Source organism: Tursiops truncatus, chromosome 14, assembly GCF_011762595.2.
Source record: "Tursiops truncatus isolate mTurTru1 chromosome 14, mTurTru1.mat.Y, whole genome shotgun sequence".
Lineage (NCBI taxonomy): Eukaryota > Metazoa > Chordata > Mammalia > Artiodactyla > Delphinidae > Tursiops > Tursiops truncatus.
Genome location: NC_047047.1, coordinates 21730952 through 21754377, shown reverse-complemented (window position 1 = coordinate 21754377; position 23426 = coordinate 21730952).

Below are 23426 nucleotides of genomic sequence, written 5' to 3'. Positions count from 1 at the left end.
CTTTTCTGACCATAACACATTGAGATTAGAAATCAATTACAGGGAAAAAAACATAAACAACTCAAACACATGGAGGCTAAACAATACGCTACTAAATAACCAAGGAGATCACTCAGAAAATCAAAGAGGAAATCAAAAAGTACCTAGAGACAAATGACAATGAAAACACGACAACCCAAAACCTATGGGGTGCAGCATAACAGTTCTAAGGGGGAAGTTAATAGCAATACAATCGTACCTCAAGAAATAACAAACATCTCAAATAAACAACATAAACTTACACCTAAAGGAACTAGAGAAAGAAGAACAAACAAAACCCAAAGTTAGTAGAAGGAAAGAAATCATAAAGATCAGAACAGAAATAAATGAAATAGAAAAAAAAGAAGACAATAGCAAAGATCAATAAAATTAGAAGCTAGTTCTTTAAGCGGATGGACAAAATTGATAAACCATTAGCCAGACTCATCAAGATAAAGAGGGAGAGAACTCAAATTAACAAAATTAGAAATGAAAAATAAGTTACAACAGACACTGCAGAAATACAAAACATACTAAGAGACTACTACAAGGAAATCTATGCCAATAAAATTGACAACCTGGAGGAAATGCACAAATACTTAGAAGGGTATAACCTTCCAAGACTGAAGCAGGAAGAAAGAGAAAATATGAAAAGACCAAACACAAGTAATGAAATTGAAAGTGTGATTAAAAATTCTCCATCAAACAAATGTCCAGGACAAAATGGCTTCACAGGTGAATTCTATCAAACATTTAGAGAAGAGCTAACACCCATCCTTCTAGAACTCTTCCAAAAATTTGTGGAGGAACACTCCCAAACTCATTCTATGAGGCCAGCATCATCCTGATACCAAAACCAGACAAAGATACTGCAAAAAAAGAAAATTACAGACCAATATCACTGATGAATATAAATGTAAAACTTCTCAACAAAATACTGGCAAACAGAATCGACCAACACATTAAAAGGATCATACACCATGATAAAGTGGGATTTATCCAAGGATGAAATAATTCTCCAGTATACACAAATCAATCAATGTGATACACCATATTAACAAATTGAAGAAGGAAAACCATATGATCATCTAAATAGATGCAGAAAAAGCTTTTGACAAAATTCAACACCCATTTATGATAAAAACCCTCCAGAAAGTGGGCATAGAGGGAACCCATCTGTACATAATAAAGGACATATATGACAAAAACATAGCAAACATCATTGTCAATGGTGAAAAACTGAAAGCATTTCCTCGAAGATCAGGAACAAGACAAGGATGTTCACTCTCACCACTATTGTTCAACATAATTTTGGCAGTCCTACCCATAGCCATCAGAGAAGAAAAAGAAATAAAAGGAATACAAATTGGAAAAGAAGTAAAACTGTCACTCTTTGCAGTTGACATGATACGATATATAAAGAATCCTAAAGATGGGCTTCCCTGGTGGCGCAGTGGTTGAGAGTCCGCCTGCCGATGCAGGGTACACTGGTTAGTGCCCCAGTCTGGGAAGATCACACGTGCCACGGAGCGGCTGGGCCCGTTAGCCATGGCTGCTGAGCCTGCGTGTCCGGAGCCTGTGCTCCACTACAGGAGAGACCACAACTGTAAGAGGCCCGCGTACCGCAAAAAAAAAAAAAAAAAAAGAAAAAAAAGAAAGAAAGAAAAGAAAAAGAATGCTAAAGATGCCACCAGAAAACCACTAGAGTTAATCAATGAATTTGGCAAAGTTGCAGGATACAAAATTAATGTACAGAAATCTCTTGCATTCCTATACACTAACGATGAAAAATATGAAAGAGAAATCAAGGAAACACTCCCATTTACCATTGCAACAAAAATAATAAAATACTTAGGAATAAACCTACCTAGGGAGACAAAAGACCTGCATGCAGAAAACTATGACACTGCTGAAAGAAATTAAAGATGATAGAAACAGATGGAGGGATATACCATGCTCTTGGATTGGAAGAATCAATATTGTGAAAATGACTATACTACCCAAAGTAATCTACAGATTCAAAGCAATCCCTATCAAATTACCAATGTCACTTTTTACAGAACTAGAACAAAAAACCTTAAAATTTGTATGGAGACACAAAAGACCTCGAATAGACAAACCAGTTTTGAGGGAAAAAAATGGAGCTGGAGGAATCAGAGTTGCTGGTTTCAGACTATAGTACAAAGTTACAGTAATCAAGACAATATGATACTAGCATAAAAACAGAAATATAGATCAATGGAACAGGATAGAAAGCCCAGAGATAAACCCACACACCTATGGTCAACTAATCTATGACAATGGAGCTAGGCTATACAATGGAGAAAAGACAGTCTCTTCAATAAGTGGTGCTGGGAAAACTGGACAGCTGCATGTAAAAAAATGAGATTAGAACACTGTCTAACAACATACAAAAAAATAACTCAAAATGGATTAGAGACCTAAATGTAAGACCGACACTACAAAACTCTTAGAGGAAAGCATAGGAAGAACACTCTTTGACATAAATCATGGCAAGATCTTTTTTGATCCACCTCCTAGAATAATGGAAATAAAAATAAACAAATGGGACCTAATGAATCTTAAAAGCCTTTGCAAAGCAAAGGAAACTACCAACAAGATGAAAAGACAACCCTCAGAATGGGAGAAAATATTTAGAAATAAATTAATGGACAAAGGATTAATCTTCAAAATATGTAAACAGCTCATGCAGCTCAATATTAAAAAAAAAAAAAACAACCCAATTGTAAAATGGTCAGAAGACCTAAATAGACATTTCTCCCAAGAAGATATACAGGTGGCCAAGAAGCACATGAAAAGGTGATCAACTCTCTAATTATTAGAGAAATGCAAATCAAAACTACAATGAGATATCACCTCACACAAGTTAAAATGGGCATCAACAGAAAATCTAAACAACAAATGCTAGAGAGTGTATGGAGAAAAAGGAACCCTCTTGCACTGTTGGTGGGAATGTAAATTTATACAGTCACTTTGGAGAACAGTATGGGAGTTCTTTAAAAAACTAAAAATAGAATTACCATATGACCCATCAATCCCACTACTGGGCATATACCCAGAGAAAACCACAATTCAAAAAGACACACGTAACCCCAAAGTTAGCAGAAGGAAAGAAATCATAAAAATCAGATCAGAAATAAATGAAAAAGAAATGAAGGAAACAATAGCAAAGATAAATAAAAGTAAAAGCTGGTTCTTTGACAAGATAAACAAAATTGATAAACCATTAGCCAGACTCATCAAGAAAAAAAGGGAGAAGACTCAAATCAATAGAATTAGAAATGAAAATGGAGAAGTAACAACTGACACTGCAGAAATACAAAAAGATCATGAGAGATTACTAAAAGCGACTCTAAGCCAATAAAATGGACAACCTGGAAGAAATGGACAAATTCTTAGAAATGCACGGCCTGCCAAGACTGAATGAGGAAGAAATAGAAAATATGAACAGACCAATCACAAGTGAAATTGAAACTGTGATTAAAAATCTTCCAACAAACAAAAGCCCAGGACCACATGGCTTCACAGGCGAATTCTATCAAACATTTAGAGAAGAGCTAACACTTATCCTTCTCAAACTCTTCCAAAACATAGCAGAGGGAGGAACACTCCCAAACTCATTTTATGAGGCCACCATCACCTTGATTCCAAAACCAGACAAGGATGTCACAAAGAAAGAAGACTACAGGCCAATATCACTGATGAACATAGATGCAAAAATCCTCAACAAAATACTAGCAAACATAATCCAACAGCACATTAAAAGGATCATACACCATGATCAAGTGGGGTTTATTGCAGGAAAGCAAAGATTCTTCAATATATGCAAATCAATCAATGTGATACACCATATTAACTAATTGAAGGAGAAAAAACATATGATCATCTCAATAGATGCAGAGAAAGCTTTCAACAAAATTCAACACCCATTTATGATAAAAACCCTGCAGAAAGTAGGCATAGAGGGAACTTCCCTCAACATAATAAAGGCCATATATGACAAACCCACAGCCAACATCATCCTCAATGGTGAAAAACTGAAAGCATTTCCACTAAGATCAGGAACAAGACAAGGTTGCCCACTCTCACCACTCTTATTCAACATAGTTTTGGAAGTTTTAGCCACAGCAATCAGAGAAGAAAAGGAAATAAAAGGAATACAAAAAGGAAAAGAAGTGAAGCTGTCACTGTTTGCAGATGACATGATACTATACATAAAGAATCCTAAAGATGCTACCAGAAAACTACTAGAGCTAATCAATGAATTTGGTAAAGTAGCAGGATACATAATTAATGCACAGAAATCTCTGGCATTATACACACTAGTGATGAACAATCTGAAAGTGAAATCAAGAAAACACCCCCATTTACCATTACAACAAAAATAATATAATATCTAGGAATAAACCCATCTAAGGAGACAAAAGACCTGTATGCAGAACATTATAAGACACTGATGAAAGAAATTAAAGATGATACAAATAGATGGAGAGATATACCATGTTCTTGGATTGGAAGAATCAACATTGTGAAAATGACTCTACTACCCAAAGCAATCTATAGATTCAATGCAATCCCTATCAAACTACCACTGGCATTTTTCACAGAACTAGAACAAAAAAATTCACAATTTGTATGGAAACACAAAAGACCCTGAATAACAAAAGCAATATTGAGAATGAAATACGGAGCTGGAGGAATCAGGCTCCCTGACTTCAGACTATAATACAAAGCTAGAGTAATCAAGACTATATGGTACTGGCACAAAAACAGAAAGATAGATCAATGGAATAGTATAGAAAGCCCAGAGATAAACCCACGCACATGTGGTCACCTTATCTTTGACAAAGGGGGCAGGAAAGTATAGCCTCTTCAATAAGTAGTGTTGGGAAAACTGGACAAGTACATGTAAAAGTGTGAAATTAGATCACTTCCTAACACCATACACATAAATAAGCTCAAAATGGATTAAAGATGTAAATGTAAGGCCAGAAACTATCAAACTCTTAGAGGAAAACATAAGCAGAACACTCTATGACATAAATCACAGCAAGATCCTTTTTGACCCACCTCCTAGAGAAATGGAAATAAAAACAAAAATAAACAAATGAGACTTAATGAAACTTCAAAGCTTTTGCACAGCAAAGGAAACCATAAACAAGACCAAAAGACAACTCTGAGAATGGGAGAAAATATTTGCAAATGAAACAACTCACAAAGGATTCATCTGCAAAATTTACAAGCAGCTCATGCAGCTCAATAACAAGAAAAACAAACAACCCAACCCAAAAATAGGCAGAAGACCTAAATAGACATTTCTCCAAAGAAGATATACAGATTGCCAACAAGCACATGAAAGAATGCTCAGCATCATTAATTATTAGAGAAATGCAAATCAAAACTACAATGAGATATCATTAGAGAAATGCAAATCAAAACTATAATGATATCTAACTAATCATCAAAAAATCTAGAAACAAAAAATGCTGGAGAGGGTGTGGAGAAAAGGGATCACTCTTGCACTGCTGGTGGGAATGTGAATTGGTTCAGCCACTATAGAGAACAGTATAGATGTTCCTTAAAAAACTACAAATAGAACTACCATATGACCCAGCAATCCCACTACTGGGCATATACCCTGAGAAAACCATAATTCAAAAAGAGTCATGTACCAAAATGTTCATTGCAGCTCTATTTACAATAGCCCAGAGATGGAAACAACCTAAGTGTCTACCATCAGATGAATGGATAAAGAAGATGTGGCACATATGTACAATGGAATATTACTCAGCCATAAAGAGAAATGAAATTGAACTCTTTGTAATGAAGTGACAGACCTAGAGTCTGTCATACAGAGTGAAGTAAGTCAGACAGAGAAAGACAAATACTGTATGCTAACACATATATATGGAATTTAAGAAAAAAAAAGTGTCATGAAGAATGTAGGGGTAAGACAGGAATAAAGACACAGATCTAAAAGAGAATAGACTTGAGGATATGGGGAGGGGGAAGGATAAGCTGTGACAAAGCGAGAGAGAGGCATGGACATATATATACTACCAAACGTAAGGTAGATAGCTAGTGGGAAGCAGCCGCATAGCACAGGGAGATCATCTCGGTGCTTTGCGACCGCCTGGAGGGGTGGGATCAGGAGGGTGGGAGAGAGGGAGATACAAGAGGGAAGAGATATGGGAACATATGTTTATGTATAACTGATTTACTTTGTTATGAAGGAGAAACTAACACACAATTGTAAAGTAATTATACTCCAATAAAGATGTAAAAAAAAAAAAAAAAAGACACACGTACCCCAATATTCAGTGCAACATTACAATAGCCAAGTCATGGAAACAACCTAAATGGCCATCGACAGACAAATGGATAAAGAAAATGTGGTACATATATACAATGGAATATTACTCAGCCATAAAAAGGAAAGAAATTGGGTCATTTATTGAGACTTGGATTGATCAAGAGACTGTCATACAGAGTGAAGTAAGTCAGAAAGAGAAAAATAAATATCGTATATTAACGCATATATGTGGAACCTAGAAAAATGGTACAGATGAACCCGTTTGCAGGGTAGCAATTGAGACACAAATGTACATAACAAATGTATCGACCCAAAAGGGGGAAAGTGGCAGGGTCTGGTGGTGTGATGAATTGGGAGATTGGGATTGACATATATACACTAATATGTATAAAATGGATAACTAATAAAAACCTACTGTATAATAAAATAACTAAAATAAAAATAAAAAATTCTTCCTTAGGGTCTTCAGAGGGAGTGTGGTTTTAGGTGCACCTAGATTTCAGACCAGTAATATTGGCATTGAACTTCTGGACTTCAGGAGTGTAAAATAATAAATTTCTCTTGTTTTAAGACACAAAAAGAAAAAAAAAAAATTCCTGTGCCACTTTTATTCATTTTATCTTATTCTCTTTTTAAAAGGGAGAAAAATTACTTAGTTTTTATTATAAATCCTGTACAGATGTACATTATTGTCATTTTACATATAATAACCATAATAAAAGGTAAATGGTTAGCTCTATTCTTCATAAGACCTATTGAATAAACTGTTGAATAATTATTTTTATCTTTATCTTTCATACCTACATGAATTCTTCAAATATGAGGCCTACAGAAACTTCAAGAATGTTAAACTTTTTAATGTGATTTTTTATTCCTTGCATATTTGATGATATTTTATTCAGCTGCATATTATTTAAAACTGTATATAAGATTTTTTATTCCCTCATTCTCTCATCCATTCACTTATTCATCCATTAATTTGTAAAATCATATATTCAGTTGAAAATGTAAATTGAATCCCTCCTATGTGCCAAACGTTATACTACCCATGATAGATGAAGAAATGATTAGGGCACAGACTCCGGTATGAAGAATTTCTCAGTTCTGTAGGAAAGCCTAATGTGTAAATTCTGATAAACATACAAGGTGACAAATTGCATAGTTGAGCTATGGCCATTGCAGTGCTTACATGAGAAGACTACCAGCATCCTCTTTCTAGATTGTTAAGAGAGTACACAGGGAAAGTAAAATTTGAGCTAAAATCTGGAGGAAAAGTCCACTTGTTCTGCTGTAGTAAAAAACACATAACATAATATCTCTCCCTTAACAAATCTTTAGGTATAGAGTTCAATATTAACTCTAAAGAAAATGTTATACTGGAGATCTATAGAATTTTTCCATTCATATGACTGAAAATATATACCAGTTGATAGCAGTCCCCCCATTTTCCTATCCTTTCAGCCCCTGGCAACCACTCTTCTACTTTCTGTTTCTATGAGTTTGACTAACTTTAGATACCTTATATAAGTAGAATCACTCACTATTAGTCCTTCAATAACTGGCTTTTTTTTTTAGCATAATGTTCTGAAGGTTAACCATATTGTAGCTTATGACAGGACTTCCTTCTTTTTGTGCCAAATAATATTCCATTGTATATGCCACATTTCATTATTCATTCAACTGTTGATGGACACAAAGATTGCTATTGTGAATAATTCTGCAATGAACATGAAAATGCAGAATCTCTTTCAATTCTGATTCAATTCTTCTGGATAAATTCCCTATAAGTGGGATTACTGGATCATATGCCAAGGGTGTGACTGGACTACCTTTGGCTAGTGTCTAAGAAGGGAAAAAAAAGTCACAATATGCAGTCACACAAAGGATATTAAGCATGTGACTCATGGATTCGCCTCAACCATCTCACCAGAAACCAAAAGTAGAGATGAGGTAGTCTAGGAGAAACCGTGGAGAAACCTCTTAGCTAATGGAGTAAATCCCTGGGATATACATAGAAACTCCAAAATAAGGATATTATGTCAGCAGAAATATTGCCAGCTTCAAATGAAAGGGACAGATAGAGGACAAAATTAAAGAAGGATGTTGGATTACTAAAAATCTATAGGCAGGAAATAGGTAGACAAAACTATTCAGCTGCAATCACATGCTACTTTCATGAAAATAAAGAACAAGGCAGGAGTTTGAGCCTCTGACCCAGAGGACTGAACTGAGGGTTCCATGGGAGGATTCTTGGAAACATAGGTAGGGTCACATTGAAATGGGTAAGAAAAGTAATTTCACTTTACCTGTGATAGCTCCTTCCAGAAGCCAACACAGCTTAGCACTGGGTGAGAATATCCAGGCATGAACGTTTCCCTCTTGGGGAAAGGGAAGAATGGAGTGTGTCTCCAATATTCTGACTTTTCAGAGGTCTTCCTGAAGAACAGTGTTCTGTGTCTCACTTCATTTGGAGAATCGATGTTACTGGAATAGTTCGGTGACCTAGAGGCTGGTGAGAACAAAGAAAAAGAGTAGATGGCTTGCTATGGCCAGCATGGCTTGGGTGTGAGAAGGAGAGAACCTGAAACCTCTCCTTCAAGAATGAGAGAGAGGAGTGGAACACGTGTCCAGAATTCTGGCTTTTTGGAAGGCTCTTGAGGGATGGATCTCTGTTTTCCTTGAATTGGGGTCTGAAGGGAAACCACTGACAATAAAGAAGAGCTGGGAGACTTGCTACTCCATTATAAAATAGAGAACTGACAGTGCAGCAGACAACTATCAGAGGAAACAAGAGATTAAAAAATAATAATAATAACAGCAAACTTCTCTATTTGAGAAATTACATGCATAAGCCCAGAGAAGTCACATCCCTCCAGGAAAGCATCAGAGACCCCAAGAATCTCTCTGGATGATTGGTAAGGGTCTTCTCCTATAGAAACTCAGTTCATAAAGATAGGGGAAAGTGACTGATAACTTCCCATATCTAGGGAGAGAATTGGATATGCAAGTCCATGAAGCTCATAGGTCATCAAACAAACTAATCCTAAAGAAAGTCTTCACAAGACACATCATGATAAAGCTGTCCAAAATCAATGACAAAGAAAGAATCTTAAGAGCAGCAAAAGCAAAGAAGCTTGTAACCTACAAGGTAATCTTCATTAGGTTATCAGCAGTTTTCTGAGCAAGAAACCTTACGGTCCAGGAGACGGTTGAAAGATATATTCAATATGTTGAAAGAAAAACTTCCAACTAAGAATACACTATCAGGTAAAGTTATCCTTCAGAAATGAAGGAGAAATAAAGTTTTTTCCACACAAACAAAAGTTGAGGGAGTTCTTCACCACTAGACCTGTGTTACAAAAAAATACTGAAAGAATTTTTCAAGCTGAAATAAAATGGTGCTAATTAGTAACATGAAATATATTAAATATATATATATATATTAAAAATATATATTAAAATATATATAAAAAATATATTTTAATAAAAAGTCAAGTTCAGAATACTCTGTTATATGGTAGTGTTTTAACCACAACTCTAGTATAAAGGTTAAAGAACAAGAGTATTGAAAATAAATGTAACTATAATAATTTGCTAATGAAAACACAATATAAAAGTATATAAATTGTGACCTCAAAAAACATGAAATTGGAGGGGAAGAAAAAGGTAGAGTTTTTGTATGCAGTCAAAGTTAAGTTGTTATCAGTATAAGATAAACTATTATAAGATGTTTAATGTCAGCCTAATGGCAACCACAAAGCAAAAACAGTAGATTTGTAAAAGATAGAGAGATAGGTATCAGAGCATACTATGGAAACACATCAATTCCAAAGGAAGGCAGCAGAGAGGAAGAAAGGAAAAGGGAACTAAAAACAGCCAGAAAACAATTAATAAGATGGCATTAGTAAGTTCTTACCTATTGATAATTACCCTAAAGGTAAGTGGATTGAATTATCCAATCAAAAGGCATAGAGTAGCCGATGGATAGAAAACAAGATCCAAGTATATACTGCCTACAAGAGACTCATTTCAGCTTTAAGGACACACAAAGACTCAAAGTGAAAAGATGGAAAAAGATATTCCATGAAAGTGGAAACCAAAAGAGAACATGGGTAGCTTAATCAGACAAAAATAGACTTTAAGCCAAAAATGGTAACTAGAGACAGAGGGTGATTATACTATGATAAAGGGGCAATTCATCAAAAACAAACAAACAAATATATATGCATCCAACTTTAAAGCAATTAAATACATTAAGCAAGTACTAACTGAAGATAGAAACAGAAAATAATACAATAATAGTACAGAACTTTAATAACCCACTTTTGATAATGGACAGATCATTGACTCAGAAAATCAGTAAGGAAACATTGGACTTCAATCATGCTAGTGACCTGATATACCTGATAAACACACACAGAACACTGCATCCAACAGCAATAGAATATATTCTTCTGAAGCACACACAGAGCATTCTCCAGGATAGGTCACATGATAGGTCACAAAAAGAGACTTAGCATATTTAAGATGATTAAAATCATACCAAGTATATTTCTTAACCACAGTGAAATGAAACTAGAAATCAATAACAGGAGGAAAGTTGAAAATTTCATAAATATGTGGAAATTAAACAACACACTCCTGAACAACCAATTGGCCAAACAAAAAATCAAAAGGGAAATCAAAAAATATCTTGAAAAAAGGGGAAATGGAAACAAAACATACCAAAGGCTGTTACAAAAAGATGCTAATTAGTAATGTAAAAGGAATGCTAATTAGTAACATAAAAACATATGAAAATATACAATACACTGGTAAAGGTAATACTCTAATATGTGATATGGTATTGTGTTAACCACTTAACTCTAGTATAAAGGTTAAAGTACAAGAGCTATGGGATGCTTCAAATTTATAGCACTAAAGCCACTTCTACATTTTTCACTATTTGTTACAGCAGCATCCCAATTCCAGGTACTAAAATCTGTATTAGTTTCCTGTTGACACTATAACAAAATATAGCAAAAGTATTAACTTAAAACAGCATGCATTTATTATCCTTCATTTCGAGGATTCATTAGTTTAAATTATGGTTTTGACAAGTTTGCATTCCTCTTGGAGGCTTCGGAAAGGAATCTATTTTCTTGCCTTTTTCAGCTTCAAGAGGTCACCTACATTTCTTGGATCATGTATTCTTCCTCTGTCTTCAAAGTGCATCATTCCACATTTGGTTCCATAATTATATCTTCTTGTTCATAGTGGGAGCTTCCTCTGACTCTCTCTTATAAGGGCACTTGTGATTACTTTGAGTCTACATAATATTCCAGATTATCTCCCCATTTCAAGATCCTTAACATAATCACACCTGCACTGTTATTTTATTTTTTATTTATTTTTTATTTTTTGCGGTACGCGGGCCTCTCACTGTTGTGGCCTCTCCCGTTGCAGAGCACAGGCTCTGGACATGCAGGTTCAGTGGCCATGGCTCACGGGCCCAGCCGCTCTGCGGCATGTGGGATCCTCCCGGACCGGGGCATGAACCCGTGTTCCCTGCATCGGCAGGCGGACTCTCAACCACTGTGCCACGAGGGAAGCCCTGCACAGTTCATTTTGTCTTGTAAGATACATATTCACAGCTACTGGGGAAAAGGACATAGGCACTTGTGGGGGTCCTGTGGAGTGGGATATTATTCAGCCTACCATAGTAAGGTACGAGTAGATTCAATATTGAGAATAACAACTTTGTTTACAAAGCAAATTGTGAACAAGAATTTAAAGAAAGCAACACGGGGATGTTTTATGGTGCTATGTAAACCTTAGAAATAGAGACTATGTACTATTCAACTAAATCTGTGTCTGAGTGAGAGCCTATTTAGGATAAGTGTAATTTCTATTAGCAACTTATTTTCTGTTACTCTTCACAAAATTTGATGAAGTAATGAATATATGTAATAAAGGGAGAGGAACAAAATATGACACTGATTTTTAGCTTTTGATATTAAACAAATATGCATCCTTTAATTAGCAGTTGAATCTTTGATTATTATGAAATATTAAGAAAGAAACTTGCTATTGAAATGAACATGTTAATGTGATAGCAAACATGGGTTATTGAAACAGGACAGGAACAAGGTTTATTGTACAAGGTATATAAGATGTAGTCATAGGAATAAGGTTGACCCAAAGGATTTTGCCTATCAGTCTGAAGCTTTCTCCTATTTTTTTTTTATTGAATTCACTTATGTTGCTGAGGTATCTTAATATTCTATAAGCAATGCTTTGTTTAATCTTTATGTATATTCTTGTTATTCTCATGTACACATAAGTATATGTGTATCTTTGCATATTATTGAATTCTATTAGCTTTTTAATCCTTTATCTTCCTCCAAATTGTCACACAGTTTGTATTTAACATTGTCCTTCTTTAATCTCAAAGTATTGTAGATGTTGGACCTGATAGAGAACAGGTACAGTAGTATCCTGGCTGCTGTATGCAGGATAGACTTAAATATTTTGAGAGATATGAAAATTCTGATTGCCCACTGCTGTATTCCATAGATTCTTAGGGTCAGCAAGGACAATACATTGCATTTTATGTATCAGAGATGATTAAAATTATCAAATTGCCTTTGAAGTTCCCAAAGCACAAGAATACTTTTTTAGTCACTTATAGCAACTTTCCCCTACTACCAGTTATTGCTAGTGTCATATCTAAGAATTATTTTTATCTGACTGTTGTAACTGATATTGTGAAATTGGTTGGTTAAGATGATGTTAGTTGGCTGAACTGGGAAGGGATTGTGAGATCTCTTACATCTATGAGAGGGATGTGACCCCATTTTTCCATAAATGTACTTATATTTTAGCTTATGTGTCACTTTGTCTATTTCTATAGTTTTTTTTCCTGTCGTACATAGTCAAGGAAATCTCCAAAAATATGCATATAAAGCAAGCATCTGATTTAATAAGTTTTGGAATTCTTAGGATATAATCATAAATTTTCAAAAACAACAAAACAATGTTGGTCTAAAGTGTACATATAATGTGTGTTTCCATGTTAGGTTCATAATGTTGAAGACTCCTAATTTCTGTCCAGTTTGGGGAAAGTTCAGTCAAATAAAGTATTCTTGAATCTAGACCCATGAAGTGGAAGTTTATTTATTTGCAATAAAAAGTTATGCAACATTGACTCGACTCCCTTCTTTTCTGTATTCGGTATTAATTGTGGAGTGGAGTAAATCCAACATGACCTCATCAAGGACCCATTTCCATAGGACCCCTATTATTCTTTCTGCAACATGAAAGATCTGACTTGGTGCCTCAGAATGATCAAAACCCCTCTGTAGCAAGTATCTAGTGTAGCATGCTAAAGGGATTCTTTTAATGTTTCTTGCTATTGGAGGTGAAATGAGTGTTTACAACTACTCAGCTCCTTATATGGACTGATTGTATGGATAGTGTCACATTCAGCTATTATTCATCTCTTTTATCACATCTGTTTAGAATCTCTGTTATTTTTATTTTTGGAAAGTATTCATTTCTTGTCATATTCTAGCAAAGCCCTTAAGTTTGCCAGGCCTAAGATGTCAGCTGCTCCTTTGTTCGCACATCATCTTACTAAGCTTATAGGGGATTCCTTAACCTATATTTTGCTCTGTCATCACAGGACCTTTGAGGCACATTGTACTTCTTTAACCACATTTATATCACATGAATACCCATTCTGTAATTGCATTTTAAAATAAAACAATCTTTTATAATTCCAAGGAATGGCACAAAGAAATACAGGACATATGTAGTGCAAGCAGTTAAGTCTTAAATGGAAGCAACAACTGTGGATAGCACAAAGTTATCTGAAAGCTAGACCAGCATCAATACTGGTAATACTTTGTGGCCAATTTTCCATTTGTTTAGGCACAAAATAGTTACTGGGTCCTTACAATGAAAGAGAAGCTTTTTCTCCCTATGTTGTAGATGTTTTTTTTTTTTTTTTTTAAACATCTCAAACCCACCCTTTGCTGACCTTCTATAACACCACTTTTATAAGTTTTTTTAAATTAATTTACTTATTTATTTATGGCTGTGTTGGGTCTTCGTTTCTGTGTGAGGGCTTTCCCTAGTTGTGGCAAGCGGGGACCACTCTTCATCGTGGTGCATGGGCCTCTAACCATCGCGGCCTCTCTCGTTGTGGAGCACAGGCCCCAGACGCTCAGGCTCAGTAATTGTGGCTCACGGGCCCAGTTTCTCCGCAGCATGTGGGATCCTCCCAGACCAGGGCCCGAACCCATGTCCCCTTCATTGGCAGGCAGATTCCCAACCACTGCGCCACTAAGGAAGCCCGTAGATGAGTTTTTATACCCATATTATTTTTTTAAGAAACACTGTAACTCTTAGAGAAGCTGCTATTTTAATGAACTATGTGGATTCAGCTTCCAAAGATACAAGAGAAAGTTGGACTAAAGGAAAAATCTATACTTAACCACATACTTATTTGCTAAAATAAATGTGCAGTTCTCACTTCTTTCCCTGAATGGAGTCACTGGGACTACTATCATTAAACTGCCATTATAATCCTATCATTATAGAAATAATAAGAAACAAGCTGTGGAATCTGCTTTTCTCCTCAATTTAAGGTCAATTTGGTGGTAGAAACAGAAGCAGAAGTTATTTTTAGATGTGCTGCATAATTCTTACACAGTGATACCTACATACATTTGTAAATAAACAAGATATCTGGTCATTTCGAATAGTGGTTTAAGGTAAAAATAATAATTTGCATGTGGTTAACATACTTTTTCAGAGCATATAACTTAATTTTTATTGCAAACTCAATTATGATACAGTAGAATGTGTTGAATGTTTCTGTTTTTATAATTTACTGATTTTCTGTAATTGTTAGCATCGAATATTTTAAGCATTTCTTACAGCCTAGTGTTGATTTTTCTGCAATGTTCCCCTTTCGCATCCTGCTGGTTCTCAGACCTCTCTCCTTTGCCATCCTCCCTTCTGATTCTACAGACTGTCTTACATCTTATGGCAATATCACATGTGTTGCACAGTGCTAAAACCATATTACCAGTATTTTCTGCTGTATGATTGCTCTTGGGTGATATAGAGGCACAGAAAATGTGCAAACCTTGATGATATGCTCACCATTTACTTGAGGTCTCCAAGGGATCAAGGGTACACCTTCAGAAACATGTAAGAAAGGCTCTAGAATAAAGCCTATCATACAGAGATAAGTATTTATACACATATTTTTAAGCTAAACTCAAAATATATTAAAATAAACTTACCATTATTCTGGTTCTTCTGTTTTTTCTTTATCTCTAATTGTTTCACATGTTTCAAATAAAGAAAATGACCAACTTTTTCAAATGTTACTCAGAGGCAAGTAAAATGAAAATTAGTGATTAGATTTGGCAGCTGGAAAGTTTATTGGTCATCTTGAAAAGAGGATCCCAAAGACTTAGTGGGTAAAAATCTAGACTGATTAGACTGAAGTGATTTTAAAATAAAGTGGGAGATAAAGAAGTGGAGATAGCAAAAACATTTAACAATTTGAGTACTTTTTACTGTGAAAAAGGACTTAACAAGAGGCCAACTGATAAAGAAGCTAGGTTGAAGATTTTTTCTTTAAGATTATAAATATTACAGTCATTATTAACTGATTGAAATGAGAAAGTAGTAAGAAAAAAAATAAATTGTACTGTAGAGAGGTGTGTCAATTACAGAGAGAATGCAAGGGATTACCTTAAATAGGATTCAGACAATGCCATTTCAAGAGGAAGGAAAGCTGTGGATATGAGTTTAGAAAAAATAATTTTATATTTCATATATGAATGAAATCACATAGCATTTGTCTTTCTCCATATGATGTAGCATACTACCCTCGAGCTCCATCTACAATATTGCAAATAGCAAGATTTCATCTTTTTTATGACTGAATAGTATCCCACTATATATATGTATATATACTGCATCTTCTTTATCATTTATCCTTTATGGGCATGTAGGTTGTTTTCATATCTTGGCTATTGTAGATAATGTCTCAGTGAGCATAGAGATGTATATATCTCTTCAAATTAGCGTTTTCATATTCTTTGAATAAATACCCAGAAGTGGGATAGCTGGATATGGTAATTCTATTCTTATTTTCTTGAGAAATCTTCATACTGTCCTCCACAGTAGCTGCACCAAAGTAACAAAAAACAAAATAAATGAACAAACCAAGCCAAACAAATATATAGATACAGAGAATGGAGTAGTAAATACCAGAGGGAGAGGTGTGTTGGTGTGGGAAGCTAAAATGGGTTAGGAGTTCAACTGTGTGGTGACGGATGGAAACTAAATTTTTGGTGGTAAGCATGCCGTAGAGTATACAGAAGTAGAAATATAACATTGTATGCATGAAACTTATATAACTTTATTAAGCAATGTTACCTCAATAAAAATCATCCTCAACTTCTTAATTAAAAAAGAAAAATGAATTTTAGAGGGTTTTGTGGAGGAAGATGATGATAAGGAAGAAAGGAAATGAACAAGGGCAATGGACTGTGAAAAAATGGTAGATGGATGGGTTCAAAGCTACAATAGAATGACATATTAATGTAATGGAGTTACTAAAGGAAGGGTAATGAGATTTTAGAGGTGATCCCACATTTGAAATGCTTAGGTCAAGAGGATGTGTGGCTAAAGAAAAGGGCAGATTATTGAAAATGATTAACTCAGGAAACTTAGGGGTGAGGCTGATGATAGACTGTGTAAAAAGGATGGTAAGAGAAGTAAAGGAGTGAAAGACAATGATTTGGTACTAATAATCATCCCTCTATAAAAGAGAATGACCTGGTTGACAACTGCATCATAAAAGTAGATGATTTTTAGGAATGGGAAGGGAGATGCCATCTGGAATGAGTAGACCAACTGCTCCACTTCTAGACTAAGCCTTAGATCTTAGTCATATTTCGGGTATAGGTGAAAAAGTAATTATTTTCTTGAGAATGCCATAATAACCACTGTAGTAAAAGGAAAGCAAACTTTCAGACATGGGGATAAAGATGTTGTAAGTTATTCTGATCATGACTTACAAGTTGGAATATTTGGGGGATCATAAAAGTTTAGAGATGGAGTCAGATGATAAACTGTAAAGAGCCATAGGTGAAAAGAGTCTGGATGATAAAGTAGAAACCAGGAGGATTATTCTTCTTGAGGAGATTGAGATAATCAGAAATGTATTTTGTGATGCTCTTAGTTATTCTAGCATTTCTTGAGTGCTGTGAATAGTTAATGATAATTGTAGCCTGTTTACCTTTGTCAGTTTATAGTAATGTTTTTGGCAGTGCCAAGGGTATTAATGGCATTTGCTTTGTCTGTTTTTGCTTCCCTCTTTCCCAAATGGCAAGACTCTATCTGACTCTTCTCGGGCTGAAATGTGGAAAGGGGAGAGATGTAAAGCAGTGCATTTCTTTCATTCATGCTCTTGTAACTTGGCTTCTTTATATTCTCTGGGTGAAGAAGATTTTTCTTGTTGTTGTTGTTGCTTCAAAGATATATTGATGACATGGTGAAATTGTTTTATTGCCTTCTCCCTTTATTTTAATTGAAATTTTTATTGAGATAATTGTAGATTCACAGGCAGTTGTAAGAAATAATACAGAGACTCCATATATTCTTTACCCAGTTTCCCCCAATGGTAGCATCTTACAAGATAGAGTACAATGTCACAACCAGGACATTGACATTTGTGTAATCTACCTAGAGTATCCAGCTTTTCCCAGTTTCACTTGTATTCATTTGTGTGTGGGTGCATGTGTGTACTAAGTTCTATTGTATTAAGCTCTATAAGATGCATAAGTATATCATATTAATATAAGAAAATTTGCATTAATTATATTAAGAAATATACAATGTTATCACCTGTGTAAATTTGCTTATCTCCCACCACAGACCAGATACTGGACAGTTCCAACATCATGAGGATACTTTGTGTTGCCTGTTATAACAAATACTTCTCTCCCACATCACTCCCCATTCTTAACCCCTGGCAACCTCTAATCTGTTCTAAAATTTCTAAATTTAAAAAGTTTTGTCATTTCAAGAATATTGTATAAATAGAATACATTCACTATGAAACTTTTGAGGCTGGCATTTTTTACTCAGTATGATTCCCTGAAGATTGATCCAAGTTTTTGCATGTATAAATAGTTTGATCCTTTGTATTGTTAAGTAGTATTATCCTATGGTATAGATATACCAGATATCTAGGTCTTTTTTAGTTTCATTTTTAATTAACCATTTTTATTTATTTTTTATATGCTTAATTAGTTTTGGTATTCTATATGATCCAGCAATCCCACTCCTGGACATACATCCAGAGAAAACCATACTTCAAAAAGATAAATGCACCCAAATGTTCATTGCAGCACTATTTACAATAGCCAGGACATGGAAGCAACATAAATATCCATTGATGGAGGACTGGATAAAGAAGATGTGGTACATATATATAATGGAACAAAAATGGCATAAAAAGGAACAAAATGATTCCATTTCCAGTAAAATGGATGGACTTTGAGATTTTCATACTGAGTGAAGTAAGTCAGACAGAGAAAGACAAATATCACATGATATTGCTTATATTTGGAGTCTAAAAAATGGGTACAAATGAACTTATCTACAAAACAGAAATAAAGTTACAGATGTAGAAAACAAACTTACACTTACCAGGGTGTAAGGGAGGAGGGATAAATTGGGAGAATGAGACTGACATATACACACTACTAAATATAAAATATATAGCTAATAAGGGCCTACTGTATAGGACAGAGAACTCTACTCAGTACTCTGTAATGACCTATATGGGAAAGAATCTTAAAATGAGTGGATATATGTATATGTATAACTGAATCTCTTTGCTGTACACCTGAAACTAACACAACACTGTAAATCAACTATACGCCAATAAAAATTAAAAAAAAAATAGAAGATTGTTAATAGAATGCTTTCTTGGCTTCTTTGGAAACATTGCTACCCTCCTACAGTTACCCTTTCATAATTCCCTTCACCTGAGTTAACGTACTTCATTATATTGGTGGCTCACTCCATACTCTGCCTATCAATACACATCTAGATTCTCCTCTAATAAGGCCTATTTTTCCCTCTCTCCAGTCCTTTTTTCCACAATTCAATATAACCACACACTTTGTTGCTAGGAGCACAACTTAAATGTAACATAGTAGACAGTTGTTCCTATTCCTCATTGCCAAACAGATTGTTCAATTCTCATCCTCTAGATGAGATGTTATTCCAGTCTTCCCAGACAGGAATAACATAAAAGTTTACCACTTCTTTCACTTTCAGTAAACTCATTTTACTATCACTGGATTTTCCACTTGAAGTATCCTCAGTGGGTACTTCAGCTGGTGAGAGACTGGAACTCCATCCCACATAGATATACTTTCCTGTTGGGAACAGTGGAATCCACAGTACAATAACAACTCCTTGCAAAGAAATTCCCTTCAATCACACTTATCTTCCAAAAACCTGACCCTATTATATCCTCAGTGTTGCTAGTGGATTCTATAGTCATATAACACATTACAACACAAAACAGAACAAAAACAACCAAAACATTTTTGAAGTCTGCATATGATCTAACACCCTTTTTTCACATGTGATATCTGTTATATCTCTATGCTTTGGCTAAACTTTAATTTTAGGTTCCCCTAGTTCCTTCCTCTTTCCTTCTTAAGGTAGCAATTGGTAATAGCAAAACCCCATGGGAATTCTAAATCTGGCATATAGATTGCAGCCCTGTGACAGGTTATCAAGCCTAATTGGGGTACAATAAGAATAGTGTAAATAAAAGGTACAAATACTAATCCAAAAATGATGATGGGGTGGCATCAGAATTTAAAAAGTGAAATATGGAGGTTGTAGATCTCAGAATTTCTCACACATTTTCTACTGCTAAAATTTTGGTTCTCCCCTCATAATATTAGATTCTCAAGAGTAGCTTCCTTTCTTGCTCCAGTTGTAACTGCTTCTCATCCCTTGTATCATTTTTAATATTTTAAAAAAATATCTAGCTTTGGAGAAACTTGAAAATTATTATTATTTTTTTATTTTTAGGATTTTAAATTTTAAATCTTAATACTTGTTCTTAAATTTCCGTATACTCTACCTATTTATTTTGAACATTTCATCTCACGGATATAGAACACTAGCATTTTATGTCATTTATTTTAAATTATATCCATTGTCATAGTCAGGGGAAGGCAAGAAGAGGAACCTGTGGCAGGAATCAGCCTTATCTCACTGTGCACCTATTTGCCTAAGCAGTGTGCTCAAAGTGTTTGTGGGAATGTTGAGGCATTAGGAAATTATAAAGCTTAAAACATTTACAATGCAGAGATGCAAGTTTCTACAGAAATTCATAGCATAATGGACTGGTTCAGCTTCAAATTCATGGTCAAAATTCCTAAACCTGGCAGTCCAGTGGGTTCCCTGGGCAACTTATGGTTACTCTTCACAATGGTCATTTTCTTTTTCTTTCAAATCTATCCTCCACTTTTTCTCCTTATCATCTCTTAAAATAAAAGAACCATCCTCTTTCTAGCTAAGAGTAATCATTTCTTCATCATTTAAGATATGGATTATGTAATCTTTTGCTTTTTTTTTCCTCTACATTTCAACATGGCCAGTTACACTGGTTTTAAAACATTCTTATTCAAACAAAACAACTTTATTCCAGTGACTATCTCCACCCAGTTACACACCTGTCTCTTTTAGCCATGTTACATAAAAAGACTTTATCAATATTATAACTTTATTTTTTTATTTTCACTCACTTTTTGGCCCACCATGACCTCTGATGCATCAATTTTTTGAATAAGATGTTTCTAAAGTCAACAATCACCAAGACTTGTTTTTAGGAATAAAATACTACTATGTCCATAGCAGTTATTAAAATAACAAAGTACTTCTGATCTGAGACATGTCCCCATCCATCCCCATCCAGTCTTCTACCCCACTTACTCATCAGCAACAGCTTCAACTTAGGTACCCTTTTGTCAAACTCTGCAATAACTTGCAACTAAAAGATTCCTGTCATAAAAGGGGTCCTCAGGGCCCTTCTTTAGCTTTGCAACAAAGTACATGGTCAGTCATTGTCAATGTTATATAATTGTTAATTATTTGAAGTATCTTTTCTGCCAATGACTTTCATTTCATAAGTACAAAATATATTCTTCAATTCATAAGTTTTTTTGATTTACAGAAACATAATTCTCATGGTTACTTTCTTGAAAATGTATTTTTTCCTTGAGGACATGATACACTATGTTCCTAATTTTCACTTTATGTCATTGTTTCTTCTCTTTCTACTTTCAGAGCTTAACTTTTTTTAAAACCTTATAAGCCCGGCTGGCACCAGCAGGCTCATGCTCCTCGCCATCACCACCTTCACCTCCACCCACCTGGATGGTCAAGTGTGCTCTGGGGCAGCCTCAGGAGCAGGCACTGGTGAAAGGAAGACTTGCCGAGGTGGGGCTGAAACCACAGCTGAGCCCCAGGGCCATGCAACTAAGGAAGAAGAGCTGAAATCTCTCCTCATCGCTGCAAGAACCACGGATTTATGCCCCCCACTGCCAGCTTTGTAAACTCAGCACCTGTGAACGTCTGAATGGAAGAGTAGTCCCACAGCTGAGATGGGTGTAGCTTTAGCAGCTGTGGGTTTTGTGAGCATGTACATGATGGGATTGGACTAGGTCAGAATCTGAGCTGCCTCCATAGCTCCTACAGCAGGTCCAGGTGCATGATTACTGCAGTCCTGGGACCTGATTTCAGTGGATCTGTGCTGGTGGCCTGTTGAAAATAATGCCTGAGAGACACCAAGGCCAATTGCTGGCATACCCACAGTTAGGGTGAGACTGAGAGCAATTCCAACAGCAGTGTAAATTGTGAGCCAGCACGATGGATTAAAAATGACCCAACAGAGTACGCTCACAGATGAACAGCTCTAGAGGAAGAAAACTCAGTGGCTTCTCTCCCACTAGGAGTACTCCAATACCATCTACTTCACACCTCATATAGCTCAGAAAAAGATCTGGGACCTCTACTTCAACAACTAGGGGACAGACCCTGCCCATGATAGGACAGTAACAACCACAGAGCAAATGGGAGGCCCTTCTTAATATCCAGTGCAGGCTCACGTCATATCAGTCACACCTCTTATCAAGGGGATAACAGACAGCATACACTGAGGAAAGAGGTGGCAGACATCCATACTAAAAACAGCCCTCACACCAAAAAATATTAAAAACTCAAAGACTATATAGGGTTGTTCCCACATAAAAATAGCCCTCCAAAACAGTCTGAGGGTCAGGCACCTGGATGAAAAACCCCCAGAGCATGTGACTTTGAAAGCAAATGGGGCCTGAGTGCAGGAACTCCACATGGCTGGGAGAAACAAAGACTCCACTCTTGGAGGGTGCACACAAGTCCTCACGTGTGCTGACACAGCACAAAGCAACACCTCCATAGGAACCAGGGCTAAACCTAACTAGGGGTCTGGGAAGTGCTCCTGGGGAGGTGGGGGATGGTTGTAGCTCACTATGGGGGCAAGGGCACTGACGGTGGAGGCCCAAGAGACTTTTTTTTTTTTGCGGTACACAGGCCTCTCGTTTTTGTGGCCTCTCCCATTGTGGGGCACAGGCATTGGACGTGCAGGCTCAGCGGTCAAGGCTCATGGGCCCAGCCACTCCGCAGCATGTGGGATCTTCCCAGACTGGGGCACGATCCCACGTCCCCTGCATCGGCAGGCAGACTCTCAAACACTGCACCACCAGGGAAGCCCCCAAGAGAATATTAAATGGCATTAGCTCTCCTGAAGGACCCCAGTTTTGCAGCAAGAGCCAGCCCCACCCAACAGCCTACAAGCTCTAGAGGTGGAACACCTCAGGCCAAACAATGAGTAAGACAGGAACACAGCCCCACCTATCACTGGATAGGCTGGTTAAAGTTGTACTGAGCTCACAATTACCTCAAACCACACCACTTGACACAGCCCTACCCATCA